This window comes from Neoarius graeffei, chromosome 10, assembly GCF_027579695.1.
Source record: "Neoarius graeffei isolate fNeoGra1 chromosome 10, fNeoGra1.pri, whole genome shotgun sequence".
NCBI lineage: Eukaryota > Metazoa > Chordata > Actinopteri > Siluriformes > Ariidae > Neoarius > Neoarius graeffei.
This window is the reverse complement of record NC_083578.1, coordinates 22,289,994-22,313,241: the sequence shown is the minus strand read 5'-3', so window position 1 is coordinate 22,313,241 and position 23,248 is coordinate 22,289,994. Positions and strand designations below refer to the sequence as shown.

General features: G+C 42.6%; 2 protein-coding genes across 4 annotated transcripts in view; both read left to right on the top strand.

Moving 5' to 3' along the window:
• exosc10 (exosome component 10) overlaps positions 1 to 23,248 on the top strand; it is a 285,760-nt gene that overhangs the window by 58,260 nt on the left and 204,252 nt on the right. The window contains exon 26 of one of the 2 annotated variants that reach the window (XM_060931528.1): positions 3,009 to 3,018. The exons of the other annotated variant lie outside the window; for it this stretch is intronic. The gene's annotated coding sequence lies outside the window, so the exon portion shown is untranslated. Of the gene's footprint in view, positions 1 to 3,008; positions 3,019 to 23,248 lie in introns of those variants that run through there. 2 annotated transcript variants of the gene reach the window in all.
• Positions 1 to 23,248, top strand: part of ppih (peptidylprolyl isomerase H (cyclophilin H)) — a 167,290-nt gene that overhangs the window by 2,485 nt on the left and 141,557 nt on the right. The window lies entirely within an intron of this gene.

The following is a 23,248-nucleotide window of genomic DNA, read 5'->3' as shown; positions in this document are numbered from 1 at the left end:
CACACACCCAAAGCAGTGGGCAGCCATACTACAGCGCCCGGGTAGCAGTCAGGGGTCAGGTACCTTGCTCAAGGGCACTTCAGCCCAAGGCCGCCCCACGTTAACTTAACTGCCTGCCTTTGGACTGTGGGGGAAACCGGAGCACCCGGAGGAAACCCATACAGACACAGGGAGAACATGCAAACCCCACACAGAAAGGTTTGTCATATATGCCCAGTAAGGCCATGTCCACTTGCACAATGAAATTCTTAGTTTGCTGTCCACCGTGAATGCCAATTACAAATAAATAAATAGGCAGAAGAAGTAATACAAAGTAAAGGCAATATAGTGCAAAAGTAAAAGCAACAAAAACACCCAGTATAGTACAAAATAAAGGTAAATATAGTGCAAAATAAGTAGTGTAATACAAAAATAAGGCAATGATCAGACATGGCAGTAATGTGCAAACAGATGTAAGCAGTCAAGGACCGTTTACAGGGAGGTAGTCCATGGTTGTGTGTGTCAGGTCAGGGTCAGTTTTTGCTCGCTTTGTTACTGGTAACACTATAACCCAGTACAACCTGCTGCATGGACGGGTGGTCGGCGTCTAAATCGGCTCCCTCACCAGTGCTCTTTGGTTCACTGGTGAGGAGGGTGGCATTTCACCCGGCAGGACGAAAAACAAGACCTCACAAAGGGTGGATGAGCTCCTTAAGAGCCAACGGCCATCACGCAGACACAAAGGGCGAGTGGGGCTCTCAAGCCTTGGAAGGCAACCCACCTAGGGGAAGGACACTCCGAAAATAACCTGCATCCTTGCACGTCACTCATCTTGTGGCAACCTTTGCACCAGATAGCAAATGGCACATACTGGACGAGAGAGTGGGACTGGAAGCGCACACCTTTCTCACTATAATCCACTCAAGTGCAGGTCATCCTGTGACATATTGATGACGCTCCATCCTTTAATCCATTCAAGTTCTGTGGCGATAGGGGAGTGGTGACAGGGACAGGCAGAGGATGCTACTGGGAGTCCCTAGTCACAACCCTGCACTCAGGCGGCCCACGTGTGATGGTCGTTTGTCGTAGACTGGGGCAGATGTGGCACTCGTATCCTGCATGGGCGACAGAGCATTCCTCTTTAGGGACAGCGATGCTCTCCCCTCATGGGGAAAGGTACTGAAAAGGGACCCTAAACATCACCTGCTCCGCATGAACCCTGCCAGGTAACCACGCCTGGATGGTCATCCACCTTTGTGGTCAAAAAATCACACGGAATTACAAGATGAACTTTGCAACGTGGAATGTCTGGACTCTACTGGACAGCGATGCCAGACCCGAACGCCGAAATCGGCCCTGCTGTTCAAGGATTGGTCTCTGCTCCCACGAAAAAACTCATCAGTCGCAGAATACTTGTACGTCGCCCTCGATGTGAGAATCCATCATCATCAGTTCATGATTATCGACTCCTGTCAGCTGTTCAGGAGTCTGATGGCGGTGGGAAAGAAAGAGTTCTTTAGTCTGACAGTCTTGCATTTCACACTCCTGTACCTCTGGCCTGAGGATAGAAGTGTGAACAGTCCGTGCTGGGAGTGGGTGGGGTCTTTGAGGATGGAGGCAGCTCTCCTGTGGACTCTGCAGAGAGGGCAGTGGAGTTTTGGTGATCCTCTCGGCAGTCTTCACCACCCTCTGCAGGCATTTGCGTTCCGTTGCTGTAGTGCTGCCGTACCACACAGTGATACAGGTGGTCAGGATGCTCTGTCACGCAGCTGTAGAAGTTGCTGAGGATTTTGGGTGATATGCCAAACTTCCTCAGCCTCCTCAGAAAGTACAGCCGCTGTTGAGCCTTCCTAACCAGCTGTGTGGTGTTTAGTGTCCATGTGAGGTCCTCACTGATGTGAACACCCAGGTATTTGAAGCTGCTCACCCTCTCCACCTCAAGCTCCTGGATGAACAGTGGCCGATGAGGTCTCCTCTCCTCCCTCATGTCCACTATCATCTCCTTCGTCTTGTCCGTGTTGAGGGTGAGGTTGTTGTCCTCACACCATGACACCAGACTGGCCACCTCCCTCCTGTTGGCTGTTTCGTCACCACCAGTGATGCGTCCTATCGCTGTGGTGTCGTCCGCGAACTTCAGGATGATGTCCTTGTGGGAGGCGACACAGTCACTCCCACTAGTAGTATTCTAGAACACTAGAGTAGTACACTATATGTAGCTGACTAACTTTAAAATTAATTAGCTTAGTGTGTGTGTGGTATTATTTCATTTCCTGTTCATTTGTTGAAAGTCACTTGTGTGTGTTCTGGTTTGTGTGGAGGACTCACTGTTCTCACTCAGCATTGCTTAGTTCCCTGGCTAAAGCCTTTCGGGGAAAGTAACTGAAGCGCGTTTAAACAGTCACTGGATGACGCCATAGACTAATTTGCATATTAATAATCACGATTATGGGCGTATCAAAGTACAGAAGGAGGAATTAAGACTTTAAATTTTGTGTTGCATTTTTTTGTTTCAATATATATTCGGCATTTTTTCACTCAGGGTACACACACGGCTTGAAATTCGCGGTGGTCCGGTCGCCCGAGGCGACTTAATTTGTCATTTGGCGGGTAATTCCTGTCACTAGCCAATAAAAAAAAATATGTGAAGCGAAGATTCAGACACACCGTCAACTAAAGCCGCCACATATTAAGCGTGTGCCGTGTCTGTGTTAATCGATGTGTTTATCGGCAGGACGGAAAATACCAAAGAATTCCGAATCAGATCGTGTACGAGTCAGGCTGTCGTTTTTTTCACTACTGCGCATGCATGTCACGCATCTCGTTCAATATCGCGGTAATCACGTTATCAAATTCAATAGATGTGGCAACATTATCGCCCATTTAAGCACGTGTTTTTGTTGTTGTTTACATCTACATCTGCCAAAGCTACATTGCGATGTGGAATTTTCTGAAAGGTGTACAGAAACCGCCAGAGACGGGGACAAAGCGACCTTGGTCTGAAGAGGAGAAACGACAAAGGACTTATAAGCAAATGTGGGAGCAGGGTAGGCCTTGGCTGCGCTACAATTTTTATGGAATAATTAATTTTTTTCAAGTTGATTTCTAGTCAATATGAAGCTCCTAATGCTTTCTCTCTCATAAATGGTTAAATACAGAAAGCATGTTGGACATATTTTGGGCGCTATAGTCATGATAGTAAGTATATTTGTTTTCAGTACTCATACACCAAGTTGCCAAGTTTTTCCAATATATTATTATTATTTGTTGATATTATATTATGGTAGCCTGGGCCCGCCCATCCTAAGCGTGACGCAACATGAGGGCCTGTTGCGAGCTTAGTCTGGCCAGGCAAACTATCTACAGCTCTTCCAAGCTCCCGAAAAATCGGGAACCAATCAACTTTGAGCATCTCCAACGGCCCTGGGTAGAGGCGTGTTCAAGGCAGTGACGTAGTAGAACTGCGACCGGAAGCCATAGATTGTTTATAGAATCTATGCCGGAAGCGCTTCATTCACTAGAAACATTACGAACATGGAGCAAGTTCTTATTGAAAACGGAGCAAAGAGCAGCCCTGGAGGTATTTATTGAAAGGAAGGACGTTTTCGCCTTGCTCCCGACCGGCTTCGGTAAGAGTTTAATCTACCAGTTAGCCCTGTCGCATCACATACGTGGCGAAAGGAAAGAGTGGAAAGAGTGATGTGATTGGTTTAAGCTTCGTCACAGCCTTTTCTGGCTTCGACCAGTAGCAAACTGAGGCATTTCAGGGAGGCGGGTCAACCACGGGCTCTGGGAAACAGTTGGGCTTAATATCTTGGCCAGACCAATAGCTCGTAGAGCTTTGAAGTCGCGTTAGCCAGACTAATATTATGGTGCTCTGTGTTGTTCTCATTTATGTATTTAACAACAGTATCAAAATACGGTAAACCTCGCATATAACGGACCACCTAGGACCAGCCATTTTTGTCTGTTATATGCGAAGTCTGTTGTATGCAGATACCGTACTTTGTCTGCTATGTGTATGCCGTACTTTGTCTGTTATACGCATATAGCAGACTACTGTTCGTTATACACCCAGTCACCTTGAAGGGAGTGCACACTGTTCTGTCTGTTTTGACCATGTATGTTCAATCACTGTAACATACACGTGTACATGTATGTGATGATTATTTCAAAGAAAATAAAGTCCTTTTGCCATTCATTAGGTATCTTTATTCTTTCCTACCAGCACTGCACATTTAACAGTTAATCCAGAATATCCTAACTCACCCCATATATAGAAAAGAAGCCTAAATGAATGAATCAAAAGACCTAAATGAATCAATTACTAGTCAAATGCCCTGTGACTGCAAGATCTCATCTCATCTCATTATCTCTAGCCGCTTTATCCTGTTCTACAGGGTCGCAGGCAAGCTGGAGCCTATCCCAGCTGACTACGGGCGAAAGGCGGGGTACACCCTGGACAAGTCGCCAGGTCATCACAGGGCTGACACATAGACACAGACAACCATTCACGCTCACATTCACACCTACGCTCAATTTAGAGTCACCAGTTAACCTAACCTGCATGTCTTTGGACTGTGGGGGAAACCGGAGCACCCGGAGGAAACCCACGCGGACACGGGGAGAACATGCAAACTCCACACAGAAAGGCCCTCGCCGGCCATGGGGCTCGAACCCAGGACCTTCTTGCTGTGAGGCGACAGCGCTAACCACTACACCACCGTGCTGCCCTGACTGCAAGATGATTGACTGAAAAAGAGAGTTCTCACAATTCAAAACACTGCAAGATGCACTGAATCTACATGTATGCGAAGTTGAATAGTGTGTTCATTATGTAACACTGTGAGGAATGATTCGGCAGTAATAACAACTTCCAGCTGTGTACTGAAGTACATACTTAGATTACAAACACAAACTTTATACAGAGGATCAGTCCCGCACACCTTAACCCCTCTGTGGCGGGTTAGAACACAACTTATGACTGCACAAAGTCCAAAATTGAGCTTTGCTTAAGCCGCTTTGGGGCTTCATTGGTTAACAGAATCTCCATTTTCTGTGCGAGTCTGAAGACGTCATCTGTGTCTGAAGACTCTGGCATGGTGAGAGCGAAACGCCGAATGACATCTACAGCATCATAAGTCGCTTTGGCTGATGGGGGTGGAAGTGGTTCAGCGGGTCCCTCATCAGCTGGACCATCCCCTTCATCGCCAGCTATCTCAACATCAGAATCGGCACTAGCCAGGGACTGGACAGGCTCCACGATCTCTTGGTCAGTCATCACTTCATAAACCTGGAATGAGACAGAGGACAAGATAAGACATCAAAATCTGCGATGCAAGATTATGATATTACTACACACATGTAAGTTAGTAAGGAAAGCAGAATGCAATGACCCTTTCAAACAAACAGTTAGGCCTTACAGACTTGCCTCATTTTCATCTGCATCAATGTCGAGGTAATCGTCCATGTTTTCTGGCATCCTTTCTCCAAGAAATTCCCTCAACCTGTCCCACACATTTCTGAATTCTCGACGATCTTGTTGGTCAGTGTCCGTGGCGTCAGTTGGTTCGACCATTTCTACTTCTCGGGGTTGTTCATCTTCGTAAGTAGAGATAAAGCCCACCTTCCTGAAATGAATCGGAAATAAATATTATAATTCATTGTAACAGTTTGCAGATTAAACCTTTTTATCTTAAGGCTAAACATGCTAAAATAATCTGTCAGGGCGCAATGAAATATTTCCATTTGAAAACCAAATTTTCATAAATGATTTTTTTATGGAAACCCCTGTAGAACCTTCAAAAATGACAAAGGAAGTACAGTACTGACTGCCAAAAATGTCATTTTCCTTACTAGTGTAGTGGGTAGGATGTATGCAGCTTGAATTGCTAGGGACAATTCGCCTCATTTTCCTTACTAGGGACAATTTGCCTATCTTGGAAAAAACTTCGGGCAAATCTGAGACATGGTGTATCACACTCTGCCTGAGTCTTAGAAAAATTGTCTCTTAACCTTACCTGTAGACATTGATGATCGTACTAGTCTTGACGTTGGCCCATGCTGTCTTTATTGCAAACAACGCATCTAAGAGGTCCCATTTGAACTGTTCATCCTTTTCTGCTGCCTTCAACCTCCTTGTAGCAAGAATCCTTCGATAGTAGAACTTCATGTTCTTGATGATCCCGCCATCCATGGGCTGGGTAACGCTTGTCGTATTCGGCGGCAGAAAAACCAACTTGATGTTCTGTAGGTCAACGTCAGGATGAGCTGGACAGTTGTCCACAATCATGCAGATTTTCCTGTTTCCACGCACCATACGAGAATCAAGCTTCTTCAGCCACTCTTCAAACAAATGACTGGTCATCCAGGCCTTTTTGTTTGCGGTATATTCAAGGGGTATCTGCCTGCAACCTTTGAATGCTCGTGGCTTCTGACTCTTACCGATAATGAACATCGGAAGTTTGTCCGACCCATCCATGTTGGCGGCGACTAATAGGGTAATCCTGGTCTTTTTCTGCTTACCCCCATGAACTGTTTCCCCTATAAAGCCCAGAGCATTCTCTGGTAACATCATATAAAACAGACCAGTCTCATCGGCGTTATAAATATCTTCTGCTTTGTAATGCTTCAAGATATCGGCTAACTTCCCTGTCTGCCAGTCAGTAACAACATCTTGATCCACAGAACCGGCTTCCCCACACTTGAGCACCTTTCAAATGCCCCATCTTCTCTTGAAACGATCGACCCAGCCCCCAGATATGGTGGTATCCTCATGTCCAAGCTGGCGAGCAAAATACTCAGCCTTCAGCCGAAGCATTTCTGTATCAATTCTTATGTCCAGCAAGGCTGCCTTTTGGCGGAACCACACTAAAAGTGCCGCATCCACATCTTCGTAACTGACTTTCCGAACACGCTTGACGCCGCCTGCATCCTTAGCCACTTTATCAGGTTTTCAATAATAGAAACGATCTCAACTTTCTTTCTCAGAATATCAGATAATGTTTGGGGTTTTTTTATATCAAATTTGGCAGCTAGTTCTACTTTTTTCCATTCTGGATGACTCTCGGCAAACTTGACAATATCGTATTTCTCTTTGTATGTCCATTGCTTACGCTTATTCGACACCATTCCGTTCCAACCAACATTCAAAATCAAAACTATCTGAGTGCTGATTGGATGGTGTCGGGGAAACAGGCTGCATGACGTCACTTTGATCGATATCGCTGATTGGCAACCAGACTTAGAATGCTCCATCACGCTGTGCATTGTGTGTTAAAAACTCTTCGTTGGGGAAACGGCATTGTTGTCCGTTGTATGCGAGGCTATTTTAATGGAAATGCACTAGACTGGGACCAGAGATTTTGGTACGTTATATGCGATTGTCCGGTATATAAAGGCCGGTATATGCGATGAAATTTAAAGGAGTTATAGTTAGACGGGGCTGGGACCACGAGAATCAGTACGGTGTAGGCGAATATCCGGTTTATCCTAGGCCGTTGTATGTGATGTCTACTGTATTTGCAGATTTATGGCGTGCCAAATATGGCTTCCTGGAATGCGCATTTGTCCATGGTAGCACATTTTGGCTCTCCATATCTCCAGATTTAAATGACACCAGATGTCTGATTCTTTTTAATATATGAGACATGTTATAGTACTATCAGGAAAACATGCTATATCTGTGACAAAAATTATACTTGTCTCATATATAGGCCCCTAAAACTGGAAAAAAGCTTGTCGCGTCTGTATTTTGAATGCTTATATCAAAAATCTGACAAGGTCTACCAGAAAACAAATTAAATCAGTGAAAAGAGCAAGGTCTAATTGATTTATGTACCAAATATGAAGTTGGTGCTGTGAAGAAAACTATTTTATTCAAGCTGTTGAATATAGAAGGTTTTAAGACATGCGAAAATACCATTCACAAGGTTACATCACATGCTACATCATTAATTAAAATTCTCTTGACTATACATATATGTAGTATATTTGTAAATATGATAAATGATTTACAAATCTCACAGTCAATTACACAAATTTAATTCTATTTGTGTAGACTTGGCATGTCTATTTGAAGTGTTTGAATAACTGGTCAGTTTCTTTCACCACACCAGACGGAACTACATATTGTCTACCAGTTGATGTGATTGGTGCATCTATGATCTTTATGATGTGCATCAGTGGAACCTAACAGATATCTTCTCTTCTGGGCCAACTGTAAGACTTTGCAGGACCATGAGGGTGCATAAATTGTACTTGCACATCTTGTTCCCCCTCCGATATTGCACAGATATTACCAATCCACCATTGCTGGTCATACAAACATGCAACATATTTTCCTGGGATCATGTCTGACAGAGTGTAACCTTCTTTCACAGCATCATCTACAACCTGGGGATGAGTGCCACTCATGTCCACAATGAAGCTTGGTCCACCAGACACTCTGCTGATCTGCAAGTGGCTCTCTGAGATGGGAACAAATGAGTGGTTGTCCCTTGTTCCTGGTATTGTTGAGGACTTTGAAAGTCTCTTCTGAAGAACTTTTCCATTGCTTGTTACTTCCCCGTTTTCAATCCAAATGAAATGGATGTTTTTTATGGTTTTTTTTTTTCTGCCCACACAAAGAGATCTCGTGGCGTCAGTATGTGTTGTGAAGTAACTGCCTGTAAGCTGGCTCTTGCTGCAGAACGCTTCACGGTGCCATCTATCCCGTCACAAGGTGATTTTCCATGGGAAGTAGCAAAAAAGTGCCATTCAGCTGTCATACCAAAGTCTTCTTGGTGATGCAACAGATTTGTACAGTTTTTGTGGTTTTTGTACTGGGCAGCTGATCCATCACTAAAGTATACAAGTTTTGAAATTTGGGGATTGAGTTGTTGAATGTATGGAATCACTGCTTTTAAGAATGTGTGAACAGCTACAGTATCATGCTTCAGGCAGTCACTTATGACACACATAGATATGCATGTTGTTTCATGTCCCATCATCTCGGCTCTTCATGTAAACAGCAAATGGATGAAGGGTGCACTGGCTGTTGTCCCAGTGGTACCCCTACGCTGCATCCTGTACCAAGAAAGAGTAGTTCTCAGCGAAATCCAAAAGTACTATATATTCATCAATTGCCAGGTTTTCCTTCGTGTCTCTCAAATATTTGCACTTCAACATGTGATGACAGAGAGAGTATAAACTTTTCTTTAACTTACAACCCCGATTCCAAAAAAGTTGGGACAAAGTACAAATTGTAAATAAAAATGGAATGCAATAATTTACAAATCTCAAAAACTGATATTGTATTCACAATAGAACATAGACAACATATCAAAGGTCAAAAGTGAGACATTTTGAAATTTCATGCCAAATATTGGCTCATTTGAAATTTCATGACGGCAACACATCTCAAAAAAGTTGGGACAGGGGAAATAAGAGGCTAGAAAAGTTAAAGATACAAAAAAGGAACAGCTGGAGGACCAAATTGCAACTCATTAGGTCAATTGGCAATAGGTCATTAACATGACTGGGTATAAAAAGAGCATCTTGGAGTGGCAGCGGCTCTCAGAAGTAAAGATGGGAAGAGGATCACCAATCCCCCTAATTCTGCGCCGACAAATAGTGGAGCAATATCAGAAAGGAGTTCGACAGTGTAAAATTGCAAAGAGTTTGAACATATCATCTACAGTGCATAATATCATCAAAAGATTCAGAGAATCTGGAAGAATCTCCGTGCGTAAGGGTCAAGGCCAGAAAACCATACTGGGTGCCCGTGATCTTCGGGCCCTTAGACGGCACTGCATCACATGCAGGCATGCTTCTGTATTGGAAATCACAAAGTGGGCTCAGGAATATTTCCAGAGAACATTATCTGTGAACACAATTCACCGTGCCATCCGCCGTTGCCAGCTAAAACTCTATAGTTCAAAGAAGAAGCCGTCTCTAAACACGATCCAGAAGCGCAGATGTCTTCTCTGGGCCAAGGCTCATTTAAAATGGACTGTGGCAAAGTGGAAAACTGTTCTGTGGTCAGACAAATCAAAATTTGAAGTTCTTTATGGAAATAAGGGACGCCGTGTCATTCGGACTAAAGAGGAGAAGGACGACCCGAGTTGTTATCAGCGCTCAGTTCAGAAGCCTGCATCTCTGATGGTATGGGGTTGCATTAGTGCGTGTGACATGGGCAGCTTACACATCTGGAAAGACACCATCAATGCTGAAAGCTATATCCAGGTTCTAAAGCAACATATGCTCCCATCCAGACGACGTCTCTTTCAGGGAAGACCTTGCATTTTCCAACATGACAATGCCAAACCACATACTGCATCAATTACAGCATCATGGCTGCGTAGAAGAAGGGTCCGGGTACTGAACTGGCCAGCCTGCAGACCAGATCTTTCACCCATAGAAAACATTTGGCGCATCATAAAACGGAAGATACGACAAAAAAGACCTAAGACAGTTGAGCAACTAGAATCCTACATTAGACAAGAATGGGTTAACATTCCTATCCCTAAACTTGAGCAACTTGTCTCCTCAGTCCCCAGACGTTTACAGACTGTTGTAAAGAGAAAAGGGGATGTCTCACAGTGGGAAACATGGCCTTGTCCCAACTTTTTTGAGATGTGTTGTTGTCATGAAATTTAAAATCACCTAATTTTTCTCTTTAAATGATACATTTTCTCAGTTTAAACATTTGATATGTCATCTATGTTCTATTCTGAATAAAATATGGAATTTTGAAACTTCCACATCATTGCATTCCATTTTTATTTACAATTTGTACTTTGTCCCAACTTTTTTAGAATCGGGGTTGTTCCATAACTAGATTTTATGCTATGTTTTAATCATTAAATTACAGATCTATTTTTGATAAACGTGCAATTAATTTAACATACATTTAGAATCTATAAAATATGTTTAATTTTGATATATAAATGTATGCATACTGATTAAGTTAAACATTCAATTTAAGCAAGTTGTTACTCTGGTACATTGTCAACCCTCCATTTCAAAAGAATTTTTTCTGAAATTTTTGTTCGTTAATAAATTAATTAAATTTAAACGTCACTTTATTAGGGAGCTTCAAATGAGGTCAATGCTGATCAGTCAGTAAACCACGAACATACATTTATACCACTATATAAATGATGAATATGCTAACTCCATGTGACCTGTCTATCTTCAAGACAAAAATTCGCCTATTAATATTTATCTGAGTAATTAGTACATCAGGCTTTTCTCATTCCCCGGCCTGAGCTACCCTATCATATGGTTAGTGAAAGTGTACACTGAACTTTATCACTCCGGGTAAAACCAGGTCACGCAAAGTGATTTCGTGTCATAGTGTCCTTGACCTCATTAATATTGACCGAATTGAAGTCAGCTGCACATCCTTGATCTCTCCCCAACAGAAATCTAGAATGGATCATTAACTAGGATTAAAATCCTTGGAGGAGTTTTATGCCAATGGAAAGAGCGGAAGAATAATAAAAAACCGTGCAATTACAATGCATTTTGCCTTTTAGAAGGCAAAATACAATGATGTAGCATGTGATGTAACCTTATGAATGGTATTTTCGCATGTCTTAAAACCTTCTATATTCAACAGCTTGAATGAAATAGTTTTCTTCACAGCAACAACTTCATATTTGGTACATAAATCAATTAGACCTTGCTCTTTTCACTGATCTAATTTGTTTTCTGGTAGACCTTGTCAGATTTTTGCTGTAAGCATTCAAAATACAGACGCGACAAGCTTTTTTCCAGTTTTAGGGGCCTATATATGAGAAGTATAATTTTTGTCACAGATATAGCATGTTTTCCTGATAGTACTATAACATGTCTCATATATTAAAAAGAATCAGACATCTGGTGTCATTTAAATCTGGAGATATGGAGAGCCAAATGTGCTACCATGGACATGCGCATTCCAGGAAGCCATATTTGGCACGCCATAAATCTGCAAATATGTCACATACAAAGCTCTCCTTCTGTGTACAGAGCTTTATTATATCACAGAATCATGTGTGCAAATTTGAACCATTTATTGTGAACAGTTCAAAAGTTATTAGCCATCAAACTATGGATGTTTGATTGTAACACTTGTTTTTATGCTAAATATGGGGCCACGCCCCCTTTTTGAAGGCTTAATATTTCCAAAACTAGTGGAGATATTGGCCTAAAATTTTGCACAGTAATTATTAGTTACAAGGACATTAAAATAAATTATGAAGCAAATCTGAGATGGTAAGTCGGGAGCCTTCTGGTGATTTGGCACAGAATTACCCAGAAATCATTGAAAGCCCAATATTGCCATGACCTTCATATCCAAGATGACATTCATGTCACTGTATGTCAACTTTTGACCACAACTTTATACACACACATTTGTGTGTAATTATTTATTAGTTTTATTTTATACTAATATATTTTAAAAAAAAAAATGGAGAGCAAGCAGCGGCTACAATTATCGACACCTTAATGATCTTTTGGCCACTGAAAAAGTAGAAAAGACTTTCAGTACGTAAATTGTGCATGAATAATTACTCAAACTTCCACTGGAAAAAAAATTAGTTGATTCCCGATTACTTAGCGCATCAGATCACGTGACACCTTTGTCTGCAGTTATCGACATCGTTCCACAATTATCGACACCGTTCCACAGTTATTGACACCTTTGTCCACAATTATCGACACCGTTCCACAATTATCGACACCCAGATTATTTTTTTTTAAATAATCTGTATGTGGTATTAACAAAAGTTTATTTAAAATTTATTTTACATAGACTTATATTTAGTACAACATCTTTTATATAAATATATTGATGTTACTTACTTACTCCTCTTCATTCCCTGTGGGACATGAGGCTTCCATGAGCTCTCTCCATCACATGCGGTCCTTTGGCAGCATGTTGTGCTTCTCCTCACGACAGGTTCATCTTTTGAAGCTCCTGTACCACAGTTCTACGCCAGGTGTTTTTAGGTCTTCCCGGTTTTCTTTTTCCAGGTGGTGTCCATCTTAAGGCAACTCTTGGGATTGGGTTTTGCTCCATCCTTAACACATGTCCAAGCCATCTTAAGCGTCTTAATGTAATGCCCTTGGTGATGTTTTGACTGCTGGTTTTCTTGTATAGTTGTTGGTTAGACATTTTGTTGGGCCAAAAGATCTGGCAGATTCGTCTGAGGCATCTGTTGTGGAAGACCTCAAGTCTCCTCATGTCTGTACTGACGACATGCCAACACCCTGAACCATACAGGAGGACAGACTTTACATTGCTGTTGTACAGGAGCATCTTTGTTTTTAGGCTGTATTGGTTGGACCTCCAGATGGATTGGAGTTGGGAGAAGGCACCCAGCTAATGTCTTTATGGACAGCGCTGTCCTTGCTGATAAGGCTTCCAAGATAGGTGATGTCCTCCACAAACTCGAGTGGTGCTCCATTCACCTGGATGGGTGCTGTGGGGGTGGAGTTTATGCACATCACTTAGGTTTTGGAGGTGTTGATGTTAAGTCAACCTGTCTGGCACATTTGTTGAGCCTGTCAGTTTTCGATTGCATGTTAGAGTAGTTTGTTGAAAGGAGAGCAAGGTCATCTGCAAAGTCAAGGTCTTCCAATTGAAAGGACAGGGTCCATTGGATGCCTCTGGGTTTGTCTGCTGTTGTGTTGGTTGTGATCCAGTCTGTTACAAGTAGGAAGAGGATGGGAGAGATGATGCACCCCTGTCTCACTCCAGACTGTACGGGGAACGACTCAGTGAGAGTGTTGCCCATAAGGACACTGCACTCAAAATTTCCATAGAAGAACCATCGAAGGTGCTTATGTAAACGAGGAAGTAATTTGAATGTTTGTAAACAAATGAACTGATAATGTTTAACCTGCGTCAGAAAATCTTTGTTTCACTTTCTGCCCACTTTCTAATTTTCATAGATCACATTTTGTTAATCATTCGTTGCTGTTTGTATTAATTTCTAGTTTTGTAGTTTACCAATAAATGTCAACAGGGAATTGACCTTGGTAACCACATGAACATCCAGGTCAAAGGTTGCATGTCATTCCTCGAACCAAAATATAAAATGTCTCCTGATATTGTAATATGTGGTAGATGTTTACAACAAACTGCAAAAAAAAAAATTCTGAATGGAATAGAAAAATCTGAATATTTCAAGCATGTAATTTTTTTATATGGTTGGAATTTAGTTCTGGTCTAATTCTATTTATTGCAATCGGATTCCAAATACTCTATATACATTCCATTCTGTTATGAATCAGAAACAAAATTATTAAAAAATCACAGCAATTTTTTTTTTAAGTACTTCAACTATTTCAACAATGTTGCACAAAGATCGATCCATAACAGTTGTAAATGTCACTTGATTCCACAGGGTGTCGATAATGGTGGACACCGGTGAAAGTGATCACTATTATGAACACCTCACGTGATTCTCAAACGCGCATTTAGATACAAAATGGCGACTGTCAAATGACAGAGTAAGAAAGTTTTGACAAGCAGATCATGAAATATCAGTGAATTTGATAAAACATGCCCATGATTTTTCCACCATTTTTACCTGTGATGAGAACGTCTGGGTTTTTCTCAAATTGCTGATCGCGTTAAAAAAAAAATTCCATCTCCAGTAACGTCATGCCATAATAATGAGAAAATATTTCATAATTACAACTTCATGTCATCACTGAGATAATCATTTACGAGGGGCGTTCAATAAGTAATGCCCCTGACCCACTTCCAGTTGTCTGATCTAGCTGAAATTTTGCATGTGCAATGATTTATATCTCTATGGGTTATGTGGCAAATTACAGCTCTGAACGAATTGTGGTTTCTGATTTACACGTGTTTGAACTGAGTCAGGTGTGAAATGGAGCCTGTTGAGTGTCGCGCAGTGATCCGGTTTTTGTATTTGAAAGGACGCACACCACAGGAGACTTTTGATGAAATGAAAGAAACTTATGGTGATAATGCCCCATCATATGACCTTGTAAAAGGCTGGCATCGTGAATTCAAATATGGCCGGAAGTCTGTGGAAACAGCTCCCAGACCTGGCCGCCCCCCTTCTGCCATTGATGAGGCATCTGTCCGTCAAGTTGAGGCTGCCATTTTGGAAGATCGGCGCATTACTATTCGCCAAATAGCCCAAGAGGTCAAGATTAGTACAGGGTCTGTGGAAACTATCATTCATGACCATTTGCATATGCATAAGGTGTCTGCCAGATGGATTCCCAGGTTGCTCACACCTTTCCAGAAGTGAGAACGCGTCGAGTGCTCGAGGATGAATTTGGAGATGTGCCAAGAAGATGAGTCAAAGTTTTTCAAAAGACTGATTACACAGGATGAAACCTGGGTCCATCACTATGATCCAGAGACCAAAGCCCAGTCAATGCAGTGGAAGCACTTGGACTCACCACCTCCAAAGAAGGCAAGGGTGCAGCCCTCCGCTGGCAAGGTCATGCTCACAGTCTTCTGGGACCAGGACGGAGTAGTGATGACAGATTTCCTGGCAAAGGGTACCACAATTATAGGAGCCTATTATGCTTCACTTTTAAGGAAATTAAGAGAAGCTATCAAAATCAAGAGGCAGGGCAAGATTAGCAAAGGTATCCTCCTCCTGCAGGACAACGCTCCGGTCCACAACTTGCTTGTTGCCAGATCAGAAGCACGGGAGTGTGGCTATGAAATCCTCCCCCATCCTCCCTACTCTCCTGACCTTGCACCCTCTGACTTTCACCTCTTCCCAGCCATGAAGTTGTTTTTGAAAGGAAAGCGTTTCCCAGATGATGCAGCCTTGATTTCTGAAGTCACGTCGTGGTTGGAGGACCAACCTGGGGTGTTCTACAAAAACGGTCTCCAGAGCTGCATCAAACGATGGGAGAAATGCATAACTCTGGGTGGTTCCTATGTAGAGAAAGACTAATAACTGTGCCAAGTTTCGTTGCTCTACTGCTATGGGAAGTGGGTCAGGGGCATTACTTATTGAACGCCCCTCGTATGAGGGAGGATCTCATTATGTGATTAAGTCATTATTATGAGAACTTGAGTCATAATAATAGGGTGGCACGGTGGTGTAGTGGTTAGCACTGTCGCCTCACAGCAAGAAGGTCCTGGTATTTTTAAGTTCGTTTCTTAGACAAGGATTTTAAGATCGTTACCTTGTTGACAGTTTCAGCGTGAAACTTCCGCCTTCCTCAGAACTGTCACCAGATGTCAGGTGGTGACGTGCCTTATCAGCTGATGTTACGTTACGGAGGTGTGAACGTCCTGTCCGATTTGACAGGTAGCTCACGCCTCCTGCTGTCAGGTCGCTCCCCCAGGACGGCGCTCCAGGTGTATGACGGCGCATACGCTCCTTCATCCCGGTTTATCGTCCTTTGTGCCCGCTTGTGTATCTCCACTGCCTCTAAAATCCAACGCTGCTATCTATTTTCTTCAGCGCGAATGACTCTGGCCTCTTCCCAATTCATTATGTGATTTTGTCGTTTGCAGTGGTCTGAAATGGCTGATTTTAGGTTTTCTTGGTGTGCTTTTTCTTTTTCGGATCTTGTGTGTCTTTTTGTTGTTTGTTTCTCACATTCTATTTGGTGTTCTTTCCTTTGTGTTCCTTCTATATTGGTGAAACGTGCATCTGCCCGTTTCACCAATATAGACTTTGTTACATGAACGGCAAGGGATTTCATAGATGACCTTGCATTTGTTGTCCGGTTGCATTTTGTCTTTGGGGTGAACTAGCAACTGTCGGAGGTTCTTGTATGGTTTGACCGGGGTGTTGATATGATATTTCCTCATGGATCGTTGGATGCGTTCTGTGACTCCTTTTATGTATGGTAGTGTGACAAAGCCCCAGTTTGTTTTTTTCGGTGTTTTTTTTTTTTTTTTTCTTGTTTGTGTCTGTAGTTTCCCTTTTCGGATTGCCCACGGTGGATATTGGCAGTTTTTTAATGCCTGTTGGATGTGTTGTTCCTCCTCCTGTCTGTCTTTCTCTTCCGTGATGCTCTGTGTTCGGTCGTATAGTGTTCTGATTACTGACATTTTGTGTGCGATGGGATGTTCAGATGTCCAGAGTAGATATTGGTCGGTGTGTGTGTAGGTTTTCTGTATGTTGTAATTCTAATGTTCACTTCTTCTGTGTGGTGTATTTTTAGGTCCAGAAAAGCTATTGTCTTGTCCATTTCCTCTTCGTGTGTGAATTTTATGTTGCCTGTCTTGTCTATGGAGTTTAGGTGATCCGGGAGTTGTTGTGTGTAGCCTGTTTGTTATTTCGAGGATGTCATGAACGTATCGTTTCCAGAAAATGGGTTTGCAGTTGTCCGGTGCTGTTTCTATGGCTCGGGTTTCCAGATCCTCCATGAAAAAGTTGCATAGAGTGGCAGATAGCGGGTCCCCCATTGCAAATCCCTCTTTTTGTCTGTAAATTGTGCCTCTGAATTGGAATGAGGAAGGCGGAAGTTTCACGCTGAAACTGTCAACAAGGTAACGATCTTAAAATCCTTGTCTGAGAAACGAACTTAAAAATACTTAAACAGTCAGACATAATGAACTTTCACGACATATTAAGAAGGTCCTGGGTTCGAGCCCAGCGGCCGGCGAGGGCCTTTCTGTGTGGAGTTTGCATGTTCTCCCCGTGTCCGCGTGGGTTTCCTCCGGGTGCTCCGGTTTCCCCCACAGTCCAAAGACATGCAGGTTAGGTTAACTGGTGACTCTAAATTGACCGTAGGTGTGAGTGGTTGTTTGTCTCTGTCAGCCCTGCGATAACCTGGCGACTCGTCCAGGGTGTACCCCGTCTCTCGCCCACAGTCAGCCAGGATAGGGTCCAGCTTGCCTGCAACCCTGTAGAACAGGATAAAGTGGCTACAGATGATGGATGGATGGATGGATGGATGGATGAGTCATAATGAGAGACCTTCTCATTATATGGAAACGGATTGCCATAGTTGAAATAGCCATGAAGGAAACAATTATTTGCTTTTATTACTCCTAAATATCTCTAAGAAGCAACTTTAAAATGAAGTGTGAGGATGGGACAAACCGTGGTGATCCGTGATTGATTGATTGTTGGGAGGCTATGGTAATCAGTCTTTGGGAAAATGGTGATCAGTGATTGGTCACAAGTGCAGCGCAGTCAGACTTAACACACTGATTGAGTTGAGTGAACCTGTTCTTGAAACGTGTATCAGCAGCTGTGACTTCAGCTGAAGAACCGTATCAATATTTGCCCACTCTTCCTTGCAAAAGTGCTCCAAATCTGTCAGATTGCGAGGGCATGTCTTGTGCACAGCCCTCTTCAGGTCACCCCACAGATTTTCAATTGGATTTAGGTCTGGGCTCTGGCTGGGCCGTTCCAAAACTTTTTTGGGGTCATTGTAGAGCTGAGAGATGAAATTCCTCTTCATCTTCAGCTTTCTAGCAGACACCTGAAGGTTTTGGGCCAAAGTTGACTGGTGTTTAGAACTGTTCATAATTCCCTCCAGCTTGACTAAAGCCCAAAAACAACCCCAAAACATGATGCTGCCACCACCATGCTTCACCGTGGGTATGGTGTTCTTTTGGTGATGTGCAGTCTTGTTTTTGCGCCAAACATACCTTTTGGAATTGTGGCCAAAAAGTTCAACCTTGGTTTCATCAGACCCCGTAACACATGCTTTTGAGAGAGTTGATGGTTTTTTTTTTGCAAAATTTAGCCGGGCCTTGATGTTTTTCTTTGACCCTACCTCATAGTCCAGACATATGGAGAATACAGGAGATTGTTGTCACATGTAGTACACAACCAGTACTTGCCAGAAATTCCTGCAGCTCCTTCAGTGTTGCTGTAGGCCTCGTGGCAGCCTCCCTGACCAGTTTTTATCTTGTCTTTTCATCAATTTTGGAGGGACATCCAGTTCTCGGTAATGTCACTGTTGTCCCGTATCTTCTCCACTTCTTGATGACTGTCTTCACTGTGTTCCATGGTATATCTAATGCCGTGGAAATGTTTTTGTACCCTTCTCCTGACTGATCCCTTTCAACAATGAGACTCCTCTGATGCTTTGTAAGCTCTCTGTGAACCCTGGCGTTTGCTGGAGGATGCAACGGAGTAAATGTCTGAACTTTATTTGGGGTTAATCAGAGTCATTTTAATTGATAGCAAATGTGTACCCCAAAAGACTGAATGCTGTAATTAAATCAAAAGGTGCTTCAACAAAGTATTAGTTTAAGTGTGTGCGCACTTATGCAACCAGCTTATTGTACGTTTTTGATTTTTTTTGGGGGGGGGGGACAAAAAATACAGATTTGTTTGTTTTTCAATTGAATTGTACAGGTTATAGGTCACATTAAAGGTGGGAAAAGTTTTTAAATTATTTATCGTGGTCTCCTAGGTTTTGCTGATGTAAAAAATAATAATAATAATAATAATTTTAACGGGCTATGTACACTTTTTATATCCACTGTAAATTACATCTGTTGTCAATACATTAATATTATTTTGGCTTGCATTATTGTTTTTATCTATACATTCGCACAGTACCAGTAGTAGTAAGGCTTTTACTCCAACAATAAGGATGTTTCTACATCCGAGTACCAAAGTTTCTGAATTAAGGTTGGCAGCTGTGGAAAAAAGACCCCCAAAGGAATACTCCTTACACTGATGGCGTATTCACACCTACGTTGTTTGGTCCGGACCAAACGAACCAAATTTCCCTTGGTCCGGACCTTTTGGGTTGGTCTGAATACAAACCACCGAACTCTGGTCCGGACCAAACAAGCAGACCGAGACCGAGCTGCAAGGTCGGACTCGGTCCGGACCAAAGGAACCCTGGTGCGGATCTTTTGGAGGTGTGAAAGCAGACCGGACCTAATCCGACAGTTTTGCTTTTTTGTACCTCGGGAGCTTCCGTCGTTTGTCGAGCATTATGGGAAACGGAGTCTTGACACTCCACCGCAAAGTGCAAACACTGTTTCGGTTGTCAAGGGAACCTTACAACAGTCGTTCAGTCATTCAGACCAGTGGTAGGCTAGACTACAGAGTACAAAAAATGAGTAGGGGGCAAACGTGGGCCGAGGAAGAAACGCGTACCTTTGTGGATATATGGGCAGATGTCCACATATCTGAGCTTTTGGAGAGAACACACAAAAATGCCGACGTGTTTGCTGTATTCAGTGAGAAAATGAAGGAGAAGGGGTTCACGCGCTCCCCAGAACAATGTCGGCTAAAAGTGAAGAAACTCCATCAGACCTACATTAAAATCAGGGACATTCTTTCAAAAAGTGGCGGTACTAGCGACGCAAAAAAGAAATTCATCTATTGCGTGAAGAGCCAGAACTGTCAACATGATGTGCGCTCATCAGCGCTATCCTCCGTAGCTGCCTTGCCCTTTGTCGTCGTCGTTGATTAATTACTTGTACAACAGCATAGTAATCGCACAATTGTGAAAACAGTAAAAACTGGAAAAAACATATAGCTTTGATGACATTAAAAAGAATAACAGCACGGAAAGCCTCCATGACTACTTTTGAACTTAACGCTTTGTGCGCGTGTCGTCTCTGACCAATAGCTGAATGACCTCAGGGCGCGTGGATTTGTTGATAGATTTTGGTCCGCTTACTAAAATGTACAGTGTGAAAGCGAACCGCACCAAAATGAAAAAAAAAAAAATTTGGTTCGGACCAAAGCAAGTGAACTATCGAACTATCCTGGTCTGAATACACCCTGAGATACCAGTCTAGTGCAGGCTTTTAGGCAGGATTTTTTTTTAGGGAGTCTAACTTTTTTGCAGGTGTCACTGTATGTGGCGAGGTGTAGCGGCGCGTTGAGCGCCGCTGGCACGAGTGTTTTAGGGGGTTCCGGGGGTACTCCCCCGGAAAATTTTGAAATTTCTAATGCTCTCAAATGCTATTTCCTTCATTTTGACAGCAAATTTTGAGCAATACCGAAAATACATACATATTTTTGAGAATTATGTAAAAATGTTAAAGAAAATGTATTCAAAATACATGTAGGTATAACAGATTGGTAATACAATATCAACTTTGGGAACACCAAAACAAAATACACTGCAAACTGCGTATATTTTTAATGAATATTATTATTAAAATGGGTATATTTCTGGGATTTTTTGAGCTGGAGTTGCATATTAAGCATGACAAATTAGCTATAAAGCTTTCTGATCGCAGAATACTACATAAATAAAGCTTGTTGTAGCTGTGTTTGTCTCAGTCAGTAGTGCACCTATTGCAATTGCATTACATGTGACAACCAACCCCGAACACAGTGTGACAACCAACCCCGGCTGACCAGTTTTGCTTTCAAAGCCGCTAGCGTCCAAAGATTTAGTATAACAAAGAAAAAAACACACAGGAAATATGGCTAAGTCTTCAAACATTATAATGGTATTCGTTTTTTCAATAGAAACCCATTAATTACAAAGCTAGAAGGTAAAAACCAAGGTACTAAAAATTTACATTTAGGTATGAAAAACCTTCAAATTGTTCTCACCTTTGAAATGCATGCAGGATTTATTCGGGATAAATAACATGTCAGGTAAGGCCGGTTTTCTATAGACTACATTCCACATTTAGCTGCGGCAATATAGTCTACGGCTATATTGTCTGGATATTTATGCCAGTGTCTCCTAGGCATACATCTTTTCCCCCTCTGCTCTGGGAACGCATATTACAAGTGCTTTGTACACCAAATTTATTTAATAACCCATTTATTTATAACGAGGGCTCTCACGACTTTGAAATTAGTGCAGCCATAGAAACGCGTGTTTCTGTAGCTCTGCGGCGGGTGCCTATATTTTGTACTCTGGGCTCGTGCTGTTGCTATGGTAACCCTGGGCGTCTTCGGGAAAGACAGCTGTCAAAGCGAGACTTCTGAAATTTCCAAAATGGCGGTGTCAACAAAGCTTGTAGATCCTCGGAAAGCTCAGACTCGGCGATTTTTTAACATATTCAGCTAAGTTACCGGACATAACACGGGCGGAAATATTAGGGCGTCTTTAGGGCGTCGTACTAAAAAGTAGGGCGTCCAATTTCTTGTTTTTTTCAGTACAGGGCGTCGAAAAGACGCCCAGACGCCCCTCTATCTAAAAGCCTGGTCTAGTGGGACGCCTCCATGTTTCTTTTGCTAGCAATAAGCGAGCCAGCTAACTGTAATTAGTGATGCATATTTTGAGTTGAGTTCCTAAGTAGGAATTCTTAGTTTGGGGTGTGTTTTCTTTGGTTTTTCGTGGTCGGTGATTACGAGTTACAACCTCTAGCCAAATGCAGCAATATATACTGTGGGGCATGTGATCACAAAACAATCCATGCCAGGGTGGTATGATTTCAGTCTGACGGGAAGCAAGCGTTTGTACTTCACATGTGACTTTTATACTCTCGTTTTTGGCACATCGGAGCCTAAATATTTGTTTGTGTGTGTGTGTGTCGGGTTTCCAAGTCAAACTGAACAAAGGTTCAGAATTTTCTGAATATTTATGTTAAGTACACCAAGAAGTGGGGCGGCACGGTGGTGTAGTGGTTAGCGCTGTCGCCTCACAGCAAGAAGGTCCTGGGTTCGAGCCCCGGGGCCGGCGAGGGCCTTTCTGTGTGGAGTTTGCATGTTCTCCCCGTGTCCGCGTGGGTTTCCTCCGGGTGCTCCGGTTTCCCCCACAGTCCAAAGACATGCAGGTTAGGTTAACTGGTGACTCTAAATTGACCGTAGGTGTGAATGTGAGTGTGAATGGTTGTCTGTGTCTATGTGTCAGCCCTGCGATGACCTGGCGACTTGTCCAGGGTGTACCCCGCCTTTCGCCTGTAGTCAGCTGGGATAGGCTCCAGCTTGCCTGCGACCCTGTAGAAGGATAAAGCGGCTAGAGATAATGAGATGAGATGAGATGAGACACCAAGAAGTGGTGGTCCTTTTTTTTTTTTTTAAATTTCCACTGTCATCCTGATTGTTGCCGTAAACTGTGCCTCTAATCAAAAAATAGGTACTCTATAAAATCCAGAGGACTCTTTCACAGAACAGACCTTTTGGTAAGTTTGAAGGCTACATGAGAGGTTTTCAGAATTCAGTCTCTAACTGTAAGAGGAAAAGCAGGCAGCGTTAGTACTTTGTAGCCATCTAGAATAGTAAATAAGCAGGGCTTTCCACTAAGGCTCATACTAGCCAGCCGGGGGGGGAGTAAATACAAAATAAACTCCTGTGCACGCAGTTCCCAGGATTAAATGTATTTTCCACAGACCATTTATTTATTGCAGGAGAGCATTATTCAAAAACTGTTCATATTATTATTATTATTATTATTA